The 17140-nt window shown below is 40.2% G+C and overlaps 1 protein-coding gene across 1 annotated transcript in view; it reads right to left on the bottom strand.

Annotated features, from left to right (window-relative positions):
- The window catches only part of LOC116896971 (EGF-like and EMI domain-containing protein 1), a 566362-nt gene that overhangs the window by 256064 nt on the left and 293158 nt on the right, over positions 1 to 17140 (bottom strand). The window lies entirely within an intron of this gene.

The raw sequence follows: 17140 nt of genomic DNA, 5'->3' as shown, positions 1-17140 counted from the left end.
AGCATGTATGTGAGCATGTGTGTGAGTGTATACGTATAAGTATATATAAGAATATGTGTGACCACGGATCCCGGCCCGCAGCAGCTCTCTGCTCCCAAAACCCGTGGGAGAGAGACCTCACCGCCTGGTCAAGTGGGCACTCCTGAGGCTGTAGAGCGGAAGAGACCACCAACACTGCCCACCCCTGCCCACATCCCTGGCCCAAGAGGAAACTGTATAAGGCCTCTGGGCTCCCGTGGGAGAGGGCCCAGGAGCGGCAGGACCCCTGCCTGAAACACCGCCAGAACCTGAAGGAAACAGACCGGATAAACAGTTCTCTGCACCCAAATCCCGTGGGAGGGAGAGCTAAACCTTCAGAGAGGCAGACACGCCTGCGAAACCAGAAGAGACTGCTCTCTGCACACATTACTGATTCCAGAGGAAAACACCAAACTCCATCTGGAACCCTGGTGCACGGAGGCTCCCGGAAGGGGCGGCGCAGATCTTCCCGGTTGCTGCCACCGCAGAGAGCCCGTGGGCAGCACCCCGAGAGCGAACTTGAGCCTCGGGACCACAGGTAAGACCAACTTTTCTGCTGCAAGTGACCTGCCTGGTGAACTCAAGACACAGGCCCACAGGAACAGCTGAAGACCTGTAGAGGGGCAAAACTACACACACGAAAGCAGAACACTCTGTCCCCATAACTGGCTGAAAGAAAACAGTAAAACAGGTCTACAGCACTCCTGACACACAGGCTTATAGGACAGTCTAGCCACTGTCAGAATTAGCAGAACAAAGTAACACTAGAGATAATCTGATGGCGAGAGGCAAGCGCAGGAACACAAGCAACAGAAACCAAGATTACATGGCATCATCGGAGCCCAATTCTCCCACCAAAACAAACATGGAATATCCAAACACACCAGAAAAGCAAGATCTAGTTTCAAAATCATATTTGATCATGATGCTGGAGGACTTCAAGAAAGATGTGAAGAACTCCCTTAGAGAACAAGTAGAAGCCTACAGAGAGGAATCGCAAAAAATCCCTGAAAGAATTCCAGGAAAACACAATCAAACAGTTGAAGGAATTAAAAATGGAAATAGAAGCAATCAAGAAAGAACACATGGAAATAACCCTGGATGTAGAAAACCAAAAGAAGAGACAAGGAGCCTTAGATACAAGCTTCACCAACAGAATACAAGAGATGGAAGAGAGAATCTCAGGAGCAGAAGATTCCATAGAAATCATTGACTCAACTGTCAAAGATAATGTAAAGCGGAAAAAGCTACTGGTCCAAAACATACAGGAAATCCAGGACTCAATGAGAAGATCAAACCTAAGGATAATAGGTATAGAAGAGAGTGAAGACTCCCAGCTCAAAGGACCAGTAAATATCTTCAACAAAATCATAGAAGAAAACTGCCCTAACCTAAAAAAAGAGATACCCATAGGCATACAAGAAGCCTACAGAACTCCAAATAGATTGGACCAGAAAAGAAACACCTCCCATCACATAATAGTCAAAACACTAAACGCACAAAATAAAGAAAGAATATTAAAAGCAGTAAGGGAAAAAGGTCAAGTAACATATAAAGGCAGACCTATCAGAATCACACCAGACTTCTTGCCAGAAACTATGAAGGCCAGAAGATCCTGGATTGATGTCATACAGACCCTAAGAGAACACAAATGCCAGCCCAGGCTACTGTATCCTGCAAAACTCTCAATTAACATAGATGGAGAAACCAAGATATTCCATGACAAAACCAAATTTACACAATATCTTTCTACAAATCCAGCACTACAAAGGATAATAAATGGTAAAGCCCAACATAAGGAGGCAAGCTATACCCAAGAAGAGGCAAGAAACTAATCGTCTTGGCAACAAAACAAAGAGAAGAAAAGCACACAAACACAACCTCACATCCAAATATGAATATAACAGGAAGCAATAATCACTATTCCTTAATATCTCTCAACATCAATGGCTTCAACTCCCCAATAAAAAGACATAGATTAACAAACTGGATACGCAACGAGGACCCTACATTCTGCTGCCTACAGGAAACACACCTCAGAGACAAAGACAGACACTACCTCAGAGTGAAAGGCTGGGAAACAACTTTCCAAGCAAATGGTCAGAAGAAGCAAGCTGGAGTAGCCATTCTAATATCAAATAAAATCAATTTCCAACTAAAAGTCATCAAAAAAGATAAGGAAGGACACTTTATATTCATCAAAGGAAAAATCCACCAAGATGAACTCTCAATCCTAAATATCTATGCCCCAAATACAAGGGCACCTACATACGTAAAAGAAACCTTACTAAAGCTCAAAACACGCATTGCACATCACACAATAATAGTAGGAGATTTCAACACCCCACTCTCATCAATGGACAGATCATGGAAACAGAAATTAAGCAGAGACGTAGACAGACTAAGAGAAGTCATGAGCCAAATGGACTTAACTGATATTTATAGAACGTTCTACCCTAAAGCAAAAGGATATACCTTCTTCTCAGCTCCTCATGGTACTTTCTCCAAAATTGACCATATAATTGGTCAAAAAACGGGCCTCAACAGGTACAGAAAGATAGAAATAATCCCATGCGTGCTGTCGGACCACCACGGCCTAAAGCTGGTCTTCAATAACAAAAAAGGGAAGAATGCCCACATATACGTGGAAATTGAACAATGCTCTACTCAATGATAACCTGGACAAGGAAGAAATAAAGAAAGAAATTAAAAACTTTTTAGAATTTAATGAAAATGAAGGTACAACATACCCAAACTTATGGGACACAATGAAAGCTGTGCTAAGAGGAAAACTCATAGCGCTGAGTGCCTGCAGAAAGAAACAGGAAAGAGCGTATGTCAGCAGCTTGACAGCACACCTAAAAGCTCTAGAACAAAAAGAAGCAAATACACCCAGGAGGAGTAGAAGGCAGGAAATAATCAAACTCAGAGCTGAAATCAACCAAGTAGAAACAAAAAGGACCATAGAAAGAATCAACAGAACCAAAAGTTGGTTCTTTGAGAAAATCAACAAGATAGATAAACCCCTAGCCAGACTAACGAGAGGACACAGAGAGTGTGTCCAAATTAACAAAATCAGAAATGAAAAGGGAGACATAACTACAGATTCAGAGGAAATTCAAAAAATCATCAGATCTTACTATAAAAGCCTATATTCAACAAAACTTGAAAATCTACAGGAAATGGACAATTTCCTAGACAGATATCAGGTACCGAAGTTAAATCAGGAACAGATAAACCAGTTAATCAACCCCATAACTCCTAAGGAAATAGAAGCAGTCATTAAAGATCTCCCAACCAAAAAGAGCCCAGGTCCAGACGGGTTTAGTGCAGAATTCTATCAGACCTTCATAGAAGACCTCATACCAATATTATCCAAACTATTCCACAAAATTGAAACAGATGGAGCACTACCGAATTCCTTCTATGAAGCCACAATTACTCTTATACCTAAACCACACAAAGACCCAACAAAGAAAGAGAACTTCAGACCAATTTCCCTTATGAACATTGACGCAAAAATACTCAACAAAATTCTGGCAAACCGAATCCAAGAGCACATCAAAACAATCATCCACCATGATCAAGTAGGCTTCATCCCAGGCATGCAGGGATGGTTTAATATACGGAAAACCATCAACGTGATCCATTATATAAACAAACTGAAAGAACAAAACCACATGATCATTTCATTAGATGCTGAGAAAGCATTTGACAAAATTCAACACCCCTTCATGATAAAAGTCCTGGAAAGAATAGGAATTCAAGGCCCATACCTAAACATAGTAAAAGCCATATACAGCAAACCAGTGGCTAACATTAAACTAAATGGAGAGAAACTTGAAGCAATCCCACTAAAATCAGGGACTAGACAAGGCTGCCCACTCTCTCCCTACTTATTCAATATAGTTCTTGAAGTTCTAGCCAGAGCAATCAGACAACAAAAGGAGGCCAAGGGGATACAGATCGGAAAAGAAGAAGTCAAAATATCACTATTTGCAGATGATATGATAGTATATTTAAGTGATCCCAAAAAGTTCCACCAGAGAACTACTAAAGCTGATAAACAACTTCAGCAAAGTGGCTGGGTATAAAATTAACTCAAATAAATCAGTATCCTTCCCTCTAAACAAAAGAGAAAAAAGCCGAGAAAAAAATTAGGGAAACGACACCCTTCATAATAGACCCAAATAATATAAAAATACCTCAGTGTGACTTTTAACCAAGCAAGTAAAAGATCTGTACAATAAGAACTTCAAGACACTGAAGAAAGAAATTGAAGAAGACCTCAGAAGGTGGAAAGATCTCCCATGCTCATGGATTGGCAGGATTAATATAGTAAAAATGGCCATTTTACCAAAAGCGATCTACAGATTCAATGCAATCCCCATCAAAATACCAATCCAATTCTTCAAAGAGTTAGACAGAACAATTTGCAAGTTCATCTGGAATAACAAAAAACCCAGGATAGCTAAAACTATCCTCAACAATAAAAGGACTTCAGGGGGAATCACTATCCCTGAAATCAAGCAGTATTACAGAGCAATAGTGATAAAAACTGCATGGTATTGGTACAGAGACAGACAGATAGACCAATGGAACAGAGTCGAAGACCCAGAAATGAACCCACACACCTATGGTCACTTGATTTTTGACAAAGGAGCCAAATCCATCCAATGGAAAAAAGATAGCATTTTCAGCAAATGGTGCTGGTTCAACTGGAGGTCAACATGTAGAAGAATGCAGATCGATCCATGCTTATCACCCTGTACAAAGCTTAAGTCCAAGTGGATCAAGGACCTCCACATCAAACCAGATACACTCAAACTAATAGAAGAAAAACTAGGGAAGCATCTGGAACACATGGGCACTGGAAAAAAATTTCCTGAACAAAACACCAATGGCTTATGCTCTAAGATCAAGAATCTACAAATGGGATCTCATAAAACTGCAAAAAGCTTCTGTAAGGCAAAGGACACTGTGGTTAGGACAAACGGCAACCAACAGATTGGGAAAAGATCTTTACCAATCCTACAACAGATAGAGGCCTTATATCCAAAATATACAAAGAACTCAAAAAGTTAGACCAAGAGGGGAGACAAATAACCCTATTAAAAATGGGGTTCAGAGCTAAACAAAGAATTCACAGCTGAGGAATGCCGAATGGCTGAGAAAACACCTAAAGAAATGTTCAACATCTTTAGTCATCAGGAAATGCAAATCAAATCAACCCTGGGATTTCACCTCACACCAGTGAGAATGGCTAAGATAAAAAACTCAGGTGACAGCAATTGCTGGCGAGGATGTGGAGAAAGAGGAACACTCCTCCATTGTTGGTGGGATTGCTGACTGGTACAACCATTCTGGAAATCAGTCTGGAGGTTCCTCAGAAAATTGGACATTAAACTGCCTGAGGATCCAGCTATACCTCTCTTGGGCATATACCCAAAAGATGCCCCAACATATAAAAAAGACTCGTGCTCCACTATGTTCATAGCAGCCTTATTTATAATAGCCAGAAGGTGGAAAGAACCCAGATGCCCTTCAACAGAGGAATGGATACAGAAAATGTGGTACATCTACACAATGGAATATTACTCAGCTATCAAAAACAACGACTTTATGAAATTCGTAGGCAAATGGTTGGAACTGGAAAATATCATCCTGAGTGAGCTAACCCAATCACAGAAAGACATACATGGTATGCACTCATTGATAAGTGGCTATTAGCCCAAATGCCTGAATTACCCTAGATGCCTAGAACAAATGAAACTCAAGACGGATGATCAAAATGTGAATGCTTCACTCCTTCTTTAAAAGGGGAACAAGAATACCCTTGGCAGGGAAGAGAGAGGCAAAGATTAAAACAGAGACTGAAGGAACACCCATTCAGAGCCTGCCCCACATGTGGCCCATATATATACAGCCACCCAATTAGACAAGATGGATGAAGCAAAGAAGTGCAGAAGTGTAGATCGCTCCTGAGAGACACAGCCAGAATACAGCAAATACAGAGGCGAATGTCAGCAGCAAACCACTGAACTGAGAATAGGACCCCCGTTGAAGGAATCAGAGAAAGAACTGGAAGAGCTTGAAGGGGCTCGAGACCCCATATGTACAACAATGCCAAGCAACCAGAGCTTCCAGGGACTAAGCCACTACCTAAAGACTATACATGGACTCACCCTGGACTCTGACCTCATAGATAGCAATGAATATCCTAGTAAGAGCACCAGTGGAAGGGGAAGCCCTGGGTCCTGCTAATACTGAACTCCCAGTGAACTAGACTGTTGGGGGGGAGGGTGGCAATGGGGGAGGGTGGGGAGGGAACACCCATAAGGAAGGGGAGGGGGGGGGGATGTTTGCCGAAACCGGGAAAGGGAATAACACTAAATGTATATAAGAAATATTCAAGTTAATAAAATAATAAAAATAAAAAAAGAATATGTGTGAACATGTGTGAGTATTGTAAGTATGTTTGTGTGTGCATGCACATGTGTATGTGTGTGCACATGCCAACACACACATATATTGTTATAGCACATATCAGGAGGTCAGAGACAATTTGCTGGAACTGGTTCACTCCTTGTACTGTGTAGATCCTGGGCCTCAAACTTGGGTCATCTGACTTGGTGACAAGTGCCTTTACCTGCTAAGCCACTTGCCAGCCCCAATCTTCCTTTCTCCTGTAATTTAGCTATGTTTGTGATTGAAAAGCTATCTTATCACACTGTGGGTATCTATTATGACTTGCCTTCTGTTCAAATGAATCAACTGATGCTTCTGCACCAGCCCAGTTTATATTAGCCTTAGTGACTGTTTATTTTTCTATCTGCTTTTTAAGCACAAAATAAAGGGATTCATCCTGACATTTCCATATATGAATATAATAATTTATTGTTCTTTCCATGTCTTTGAACAATTGCGTTGGGATTTTGATGGGGATTTAATTAATCTGTAGATTGCTATTGGCAGGATGGCCAGTTTTACTATGCTAATTCTGTCAATCCATGAGCATGGGAGGTCTCTCCATTTTCTAAGATCTTTTTGTGAAACAATTATTAACAATAAAAGAACAGCCAGGGGAATCACCATCCCTGACCCTAAGCTATACTACAGAGCAATAGTGATAAAAACTGCATGGTATTAGTATAGATACAGACATGTTGATCAATGGAGTATAATTGAATACCCAAAAATAAATCCACACTCTTACAAACACTTGATCTTTGACAAAGAAGGAAGCATCTAGAATTGATGCCTTAAAAACTGCAGTGCAGAGCTAAACAGAGCATTCACAACAGAAAAATCTCAAATGGCTGAGAAGCACTTAAAGAAATGTTCAAAGTCCTTAGTCATCAGAGAAATGTAAATCAAAACAACCTGAAATTCTACCTCATACTGATCAGAATGGCTAAGATCAAAAACTGAAGGAACAGCACATGCTGGTGAGGATGTGGAGAAAGAGGAACACTCCTCCATTGCTAGTGGGATTGCAAACTGGCACAACCACTCTGGAAATCAGTCTGGAGGCTCCTCAGAAAATTAGAAATAGATCTACCTGAAGACCTAGCTAGACCACTCTTGGGCATATACCCAAAAGATGCCCCACCATGCCACAGAGGACATGTTTCACTATGTTCATAGCGGCCTTATTTGTGGTAGTCAGAAGCTGGAAACAGCCCAGATGTCCCACAACAGAAGAATGGATACACAAAATGTGGCTCATTTACACAATGGAATACTGCTCAGCTATTAAGAATGAGGACATCCTGAGTTTTGCAGGCAAATGGAGGGAACTAGAAAATTCCATCCCAAGTGAGGAAACTCAAACCCACAAGGACACGCATGGTATGTTCTCACTAATCAGTGGATATTAACAAAAAAAAAAATACAGAATATTCAGGATACAATCCACAGAACTCAAAAAGTTTAACAAGCTGAAGGACCCAAGTGAGGATGCCTCAGTACCACTTGGGAAGAAGAAGAAAGCAGTCATAGGAATGGGGAGGAAGGGGCCTGGGCAGGAAAGGGGACAGGGAGAGGAAGAGTGGAACATGAGCAGGTATTGAGTGGGGTGAACAGGACTGACCCCTGAGTACCTGTAGAAAGAATGGAGACAGGCAACCTTGGGAGGTAGGAGGTGGGAAGACCCTCTAGAATATACCAGAGACCTGGGAAGTGAGAGACTCTCAGGACTCAAAAGGAGGGACCTTAGATGAAATGCCCTGCAGTGGGGAGAGGTAACTTGAAGAACCGCCGGTAGAAAGGCAGGGCATCAAGTGGAGAGATGGGATTATCATCTCACAATCAAAAACTCTGACACAGAATTGTTCCTGTCTGAAAGAACTGCAGGGACAAAAACGGAGAAGACCCTGAGGAAAAGGAGGTCTAATGGCAGGCCCGAAGTGGGATCCAGCTCAAGGGGAGGCCCATGACCTGACACTATTAGTGATGCTACGGTGTGCTCACAAAAAGGGGCCTATCATGGCTGCCCTCCAAAAGACCCAACAAACAGTTTCAAGAGTCAGATGCAGACATCTAGATGCAACCAATGAACAGAAGCAGCTGATACCTGTGGTTGAATTTGGGAAAAGCTGGAAGAAACTGAGGAGGAGGACGGCCCTATAAGAAGACCAGCAGTCTCAACTAACCTGGACCTCTGAGATCTCGCAGAAACTGAGCCACCAACCAGGAGCATACACCAGCTGATATGAGGTCTCCAACAAATATATAGCAGGGGACTGCTGGGGCTGGACTCAGTCAGGGAAGATGCACCCAACCCTCCAGAGACTGGAGGCCCCAGGGACTGGGGAGGTCTAGTGGGTTGAGGGGTCGGGGGCATGGGGACATCCTCTTGAAGAAAGTGGTGGGGGAGGTGGTATGGAATGTGGAATAGTCAGAGGGTGGACCAGGCGGAGTATAAAGTGTGGACTGTAAAGGAAAGATTAAATAAAAAATAATAATTTATCGTAAACACAGTCACCCAGCTATTGCTTCCTCTCTCCCTACTCCTTCCGTTGTGGCTCCTTTCACATCCCTCTTAGTATCTCTTTGAATTTCCTGTGTACCTGAACTTTCCATTCAGTGCAACGATCTATAATATCACGGTGTAAATTTTGTGCTAAGGTTCGGCCTAAACTTCAGAACATCGCATTTTAAATTAGATAAAGTAACTGGATTATTTTATAAAATATTACCTTTGGATTGCTTGTGAAATTAGTTCCATCAGTGTGGATATGACATTTTCAGCTTTACTGTTAAGAAATATGATTCAACAACCCGTTTTAGAAGGCATTAAGAGAAATGAATATGCAAATGAGGATCTGCTCTCACATATGATACAGGGAGAGAAATCTACTTCAGATTGTATAACGCTTATGCTGTGTAACACATAGAGGGAAAAAAATAAGTCATTAGCTCAATGGCATATGGACCATGCCACTAAGTGTAAGTGACAAGATTCACAGTACAGAAACAGAAAGCACAGTCTGGCATGCAAAGATGGGCTTAGCACTCACAGAGACCTGCCTCTGAGCGCTATTTCTGCCTCCCTTAGTGTGCTAAATTCAGAGAGGTCCCTCTACCTTTCTGTGCCGGTCAGGGTTTTCTAAAGGAACAGAATAGAGTAAATGAATGTCCAGTGGTGGCCATCTCACTGGGGAAAAGCCAGGAAGCTGGTAGATGTTCAATCTAGATGCTGGATGTCTCTGTAGCCCCCATTTGGCACTGGGGTCCTGAAGGTTTGCTGGGGAGCTATTGGCCTTCAGTCTACTCTGAAATACTGGAGGCTGAACTTTGTGCTGGCCACATCAACAAGACAGAGCTACACGCCAGCGAGAGTGATGGCAAGCGGCAAAAACCAAAGTTTCTTTCTTCTATAGCATTTTATGTGGGCCAACATCCGAAGGATGTCAGATTTAAGGTGAGTCTTCCTGTTTCTAATAATGCTATGATGAAAATGTCACAGAGGAGTAGGAAGTGACTTGGGTTTTAGCTGATTCCAGATGTAGAAGCGATCATCAAACTAAGAGTGTTTTAGAGAGACCCACCTGTGGAGTGGTCAAAAGTGACTGACAAGAGTCGGAGTAAGGAAGACAACTTCTGGAGACAACTTCACAGCATTCTTTGCTTTCTGACATCTAAATATCCCCTGGCACATGATAAGGCAGTAAGTTCAGGTATGAACATTAACACTCTTAAAATAACTGTCAGAGTTAAGTACCATTTTCCCCCTCTCCTCGTCAATAAAGCTGCTTCATTTCTGAGGTCATCAGCTCTGACTCCTGCAACAAGCATTAAAATCTATTGAGTGTTTAGAATGGTTATAGTACATCAAAAATCAAATTAGTAAGTGTTGCTCCTTCACTGGGGCCATAAATTCCATCTGTAGCTGCTAGCATTCCACCCGAGTGTCCAGGCAGAAGCATTCATGAATCACCAGCTCCAGTAAGACAATGCACTGCCCATACTGTTGCTAAATGACAGAGTGCTCTGTCATAAGAAGTAAAGTCACAGATGCCTACTAAAAGGAAGCAGAATGAGGGTCGTGACTTCTAAAGGCCAAGTCTTCTTCTGATAATTACAGAGTTACCCTAAGGAGACTTCAAGTGAGAAGTATCAGTGGTACTCAATCAGGCATGTCCAACCAGCTCTTTGTGGGTTACGTGCATCCCAGAGTGGCTATGCATGTAGCCTAACACATTTGTAGATTGGATATCATCCCAGCATCAAATTGTTAAATACTGCCGCCTGGTCACAACTGATAATTCTGAAGGTAATTATCTAATTTTACACTCAAGATAATGATACTCATTGGTTATGAGACATAAAATCAGAGACAGTCTTGATTTGTAAATGTGCCAATAATCTCTTTCTGATACATACGTAACACAATGTCATTTCGATTTTGGGGCATAGCATGTAACAAAATGTACATGGCCTATATGTGTGGTTAAACTGAATTCTATACTGAAAATTAAAACCAGAAAGGCCAAGCTTATTAAATCGGTTCCACATGATACTTCACATTGGGAATTTTCAATCATATGCCCAGTTCTGCTGCTTATTTATAACAGAACACATCTGAAGGCCACTTAAGAGTTAAAAACTCCAAACCAAAACAAGAATAAGGGATGACATAATTATAGATTCTTTGACATGTAAATAGCACATAGAATGTGGTCAGGATTGCTTAAAGAAGAATGCGTTTATTTCAGCTGATTTCTTTTGCAGCTAACACTGTGCATCCTTTCCCTCTCATCTCCCATTGTTGATATTATCATCGTCTCACATATTATTTTCATTTTTATAGTTCTTCCCTCTGAAGTAATCCCTTTCTGGGAGAAGAAAGATAACCTAATAGATTTTCCTATCTTTAATTTTGTAGGCTCTGTGAATTTTTAATGCTAATGCTTTAAAGAATTCCTCATATTTAAATAAGATATTTGATAAAAAAAGGTATTCTAGATAATCTTTCTACTAAATCTTTAACAGTAAAGCTTTAAAAAAAAGTTATTACCATATGCTCTTTAATGCAGAAAGCAAGGATCTAGTATGGGACTGAGAGTCATAATGAGGCCAATCTCAATTCCATCAATGCTCTGTTCTATTAAAATCAAATCCAATCACCTTCCTCATTTCAACCCAGCACGCCTTGGCTTTGAGGTATGTTCAGAAATGCACTTAAATTAGAAAAGAAACATTAACATTTTATCATATGAATACCACTAATGGCTCAGAAGATTAGCAGCAACGCATTCTGGAGACTTCTGAAAATTCACTCAATGGTATTCCCATTCATGGCACTGCAAAGGTAGTTGTGTTTTCAACTACCAATGCTCAAAAGGAGCTGGCTAGAAAGAAGAAAGAAAGGAAGAAAGAAAGAAAGAAAGAAAGAAAGAAAGAAAGAAAGAAAGAAAGAAAGAAAGGAAGGAAGAAAGGAAGATGGATGGAAGGAATGAAGGAAATTGGAAGCCTCATCATCAATGAAAACCATGTGACATATTTCTAGAAAACACTTACTCATTTACATCATCCTCAACTATGTGAAGGAGGAGGGGGATGTTTTCATTTGAGTAATAGGTCACTACAGAAAAATATCTATGAGTTTAATTAATTTTATTTGTATTTTTAATTAGTTATTTTGGGGGTTGAGTTGGTTTTCTTCTATAATGTCATGGTAGGAATTGCAGAAATTCTTCATAATCCCACTGCCCATGTCTACACTTTGTATAGACATATAGTCCACAGGCTCAGAACCTCGAATCTTGTGCTTTTTGGTTAGAAGCCTGAGTAAACTGGTTCTATTGTAAGTAGCTCCCAGGCTGACACTATACCACACGACACTACCTTATTTAAAGTAAGTAGGAGATGAAAAATAATCAATTTAGAGCAGGGTTTTATTTATTAATGACTATGTCCTTTGAATTAGTTCAATTTCTTGACTGTCTAAATTATAACTACCATTGTTCTGGATATGTTATGAAGCCTTGTCTTATGGAGGATGTGTGTGTGTGTGTGTGTGTGTGTGTGTGTGTGTGTGTGCGTGCACGTGTGCATGTACACATGTGTAAATAATTTAAACAAATTTAAGTTACATGGAGTATTGTAATTGGCCTTGGTTGTTTCCCAGGATTTAAAGGTAAGACTGCTATTGTAGAAAACACTGCACACTTCATCTGCAAGACTTGGAGGAATCAAATTGGAACTGATCTGGAAGCTACCTTCCTGAGGATTAGATCTATTATCTGAAGATGTTTTGCAATCTGTCAAAGGAGAACAGTAATTAAAAGTCCCAAACTGCTGTAAAGCCAATGAATCACATTGACCAAGAGCCGGCAGTGACACATATCTCAGGTGCAAACAGCAGCCATCTGACCAGCTCATTTCACAAGAGGAAATTCATGCATGGTACTACCGTCACCCTAGTCAGTCCCCTGTGGCTGGTGATGTCATGGATCACGGAGGAGAACATATTGCTGCTGCTGTCCTAAACCAGTATAATTCTCAACTTTATGCTAAATACCTATCCTCACACCACAGATAAATGTAGCTTTCATCGTTCAGCAAAGACGCAACTTTATACCATCACAGCAATCCACAACTGGTCAAAGGCCAGGGAACAAAATATTTTTGAGTGATCACCCCTAATTGGCACATATATAACACAGTCCCTAAATCTAAGGTTCAGAGAACATCGTGGAAGAAGGGGGATGGAAGTATGGTGAGAAGCAGGGCATCCACTGTTGGATAGTGTCTTCCATACAGAATAGGGAATAACACTCGTGAAATCTGAACAACTAGTCCTCTAAAAAAGAACTGTACTTGGAAAAGATCAACTTTACATGCCAGTGTGAAGGCAGAACTCTTACAAGGAATAACGCCTACCTACAGGGCTGCAGACAGTTAATGGCTGCTGAGGAAGAATCACTTTTGTTTATGCAGTGGTGAGCCCCCTGTTCCAATCCCAAGCACTTACTCCTAAACTCACATACATATGAGCAATACTAAATTGATTTCGCATGTTACATAGTTAAAAAAGAACAAGTCATGGATTTCAGAGAGAGTTATGCAGCAAAGGAACATCTGTAGTGTGAAGAGGGTAGGGTAAAAATAATGTAATTACAGTACTTGACTATGAAATTCTCAAGGAAATAATAAAATAAATGTTTAAAAATCAAATCACTAATGATCTCTGAAAAAAATGAAATCTTTGTATTCTTGTCATATAAAGCTTTCCTGAAATGTTTTGACACCTGTAGTATACTGGCCTTAATACATTTAGACCATTTCTAAAACTATTGATTTTTTTTAAAGAGAATTTTAGGATTAAGCCAATTTTATTTAAATTTGTGAGTATATAAGTGTCTGCTAAATCTTGTCAGTTTTTTTTGTTTCTGTTTCTGTTTTGTTTTGTTTTTTGTATTAGATGCAAGTGGTGTGTGTCTGAACACATTTTTTTAAATGTTTGGTCAGAAATTATAAATAATGGGTCAAATATTCTTAGTTTCCATAGTTGGGAATTATGAAAATACAAACTACATTCCCATGTCAGGAAGAACATGGGTAAGATATTTACTTCCCTGGTACTCTTCTACACATGAAATCTTAGGGAAAATATTATATGCATGTATGTCTGTATATATTCAGAATGACAGGCTAATATGCACATATAGGGATGTAAGGAGATGAAAAGAGAGAGGGGATGAAGAAGGAGGAGAGAGAAAGGTAGGGGAGAGAGGAGGGAGGAGGGAGGAGAGAGGAGGGAGGAGAGAAGAGGAAAGTGTAACAAGGTAAAGGTTTCTCCTTTTGTCTCAGTTTACGCCATCTTTGTTTTCTATCCCGTGCCCTGAAACGTTCCAAGCACCCAACCCTGTTCTAGAAACTCAAGGGCAAAATGTCCCAGCTAGCTAACTACATGTTCTTGGCTTCTGTTAAACTGCTTGCTTTCCCATGCAACTGACAATCACGATGAAATTTTTATGCATTCTTTATATTTATAAATTCCATGTAATATGCATTTGGAATTGGACTGTGAGATGTATTTATTTCCAGGAAGTTGCTGGCTTGCTTAATACAAACTCAATTTAAATATTGGTTGTGCTGAATGATACCTGGGTGTTTACCCTACGAAAGAGAGAGAGAGAGAGAGAGAGAGAGAGAGAGAGAGAGAGAGAGAGAGAGAGAGAGGCAGGTGACAGAGACCAAGGCAGTCCTTTATACCTTCTGAGACTTGCTTCTGTTACACTAGGTAAAAAAACAATATCTGAGATTCAAGTCACAAGGAATAACATAGAAAGGGGTTTTGATGCTGGAACAAGAAGCGACAATTTGGAAAGATTCAATCAGAAACTATTGGGCTCATGAGAGTGGAGATAAGGATTTGCAAATCAAGAGCTCAGCAAAGGGAGCATCTTAATGGTCTGATGTTCTCTCCCAGGTTTTGAAAGCTTCTCCAACTGCAGAATTGTGTGTTGTCTGCACTTTGGCTTGATCCTGGTATCCGCAAATATGTGTATTATAGCATACACTGTAAGACACAGTGACTCAATCCTTACCTCTAATTCATAAGTCTATTCTTTCTCAAGAAACGCTCATACAACTCAAACACTGAGCAGTCATTTGAGCATTTTTCTTCTCCTGGAATCTAATGGTCATGGCAAATATTATTTCATATTTTTCCATTCGTCATTATTCTTAACTTTCATGCTCTTTGTCATTGACTTTGTTGACTCTAAATCTGGTCATTTTGTGACATATCCCTGATTAATTTAGAAATAATGTTTTCCCTATACAATCAAGAAAACTCTGTCTCACTCCACTCTGAATTACTTTGAAGATACTTACTTGCATTGTTTTACAGGAAAAAATCCTTTATTAGTATTATTTTCTTAATTTTACACAGGACTTGTACATTTGTCGAGGCTCAAAATTTGCTCATCTAATGGTATGGACAGTTTTCCTGGAAATGCCACAGGCTTATGACATTTACTAGTACACTCTAATTTCAACACATGCATCTGAGGCTCTAACATGTCCATGCAACAGGTTTAATGCTTTGCATTATCTTTGTCCTACTTTGTTGTGCCCAGTATTATCTATTTTACTGAAATCACTGATGGTGGATCCCGGAAAGCCCAGCGTTTCCAAAGTTCTGTTTTGCTATGTCCCAAATCAGCCAGGCTTTCACAATCAAAGGAACCTGTTTGTAAGGCAATATCAAGAATGTATATATTGTCCTCAGTGATATATTTTGAATAAAGTAGACTTAGGATAGATAGGATTAATAGATGAGCAAATTATTATCCCCAAATACCAAAGTGGTTAAGATTTACTGAACACTATCCAAATCACACAAAGCGAAAGCCAATGCAAAGGCAAGTTGCCAGGGTTACAGGGCTTAAGGAATGAAGATGATCCTCACAGGGCTTTTAGGGCAGTGAAACTATTCTTCATGACCTATAATAGTGGATATAGGTCATGCATTTGCACAAACCACAGAATATATAACAGCAAGAGTGAATGACGAACTTTGGGTGACATTGTGAGTTAATTAGTTTTTTTCAATTATAACAACTATATCACTCTAGTGGGAGATGTGGGTAAAGAGAGATGATATTCATGTGAAGAAAGAGGGGTGATATGGAAATTTCTGTATCTGTTGCCAATTTGTTTCTCCTGTGACGATGAAAGTCTCTTAAAATGAAGCCCATTAAGTAAAACATAAACATGCATGTGTTAAAGTAAAGGCAGGAAGGAGAGGATGACTCAACTGTAAGGGTACTTACTATATAAGCCTAAGAACCTGAATTTGAATTCCCAGCTCTCATGGGTAAAGGAGAACATGTTGTGAATGCCTGCAATACCAGTATTGGGTGGCATGGAGGTCAGGAAGATAATTTCAGTTTGAGAATTCATTGGTGGTGATTTAAATTCAGAGAAATGCAATAGGACAGAAGCAATCGAGAACAGCAGAAGCCTTACTCAGTCTCTACATGTGCACACAAGCCTCTGTACCCTCATATACATGCATTACACACACACACACACATACACACACACACACACACACACCACTCCATACAATATACACATGTCGCATGTTCCCTTAAAAATAAATAAATAATGAGAGAAAGGATGAAGTAATTTTAGTCTTTTAGAATATCCAAAAACATACTATACACTTAAAATACACACACACACACACACACACACACACACACACACACACACACACACACACACACACACACTCCCCTCACTCAGGTCACAAACCTAACTTTCCTTTCCCAGTTGGCTACCCTCTGTAGTAATTGTAGGACAATGTGACTGGGTCATAAGATGGAAGGAAGCTTTTCAGTGAAGTGAGCCAGTCTTTGCTGGTATCACGCCAGGTAGCATACAAGTCTTGGGAGAACAATAAACCTTAGCTAATTTCATTGATTTCCTTGATTGATGCAAATTACAAATGACTCTATGTCCTGTCAAGTAATCTTAAATGGTTCCAGCTAACGCTGCATTGAGTACCCACATGCTCTAATACACTAAGGAACATGCTACAACCCTAATCTGAAGTAATGGAGTTCAATCTGCTTTTTTAAAATTAAACACACCCCGTGTA

The sequence above is a fragment of the Rattus rattus genome, chromosome 3 (genome assembly GCF_011064425.1).
Source record: "Rattus rattus isolate New Zealand chromosome 3, Rrattus_CSIRO_v1, whole genome shotgun sequence".
In the NCBI taxonomy this organism is placed as follows: Eukaryota; Metazoa; Chordata; class Mammalia; order Rodentia; family Muridae; genus Rattus; species Rattus rattus.
This window is presented reverse-complemented; position numbering and strand designations above follow the sequence as displayed.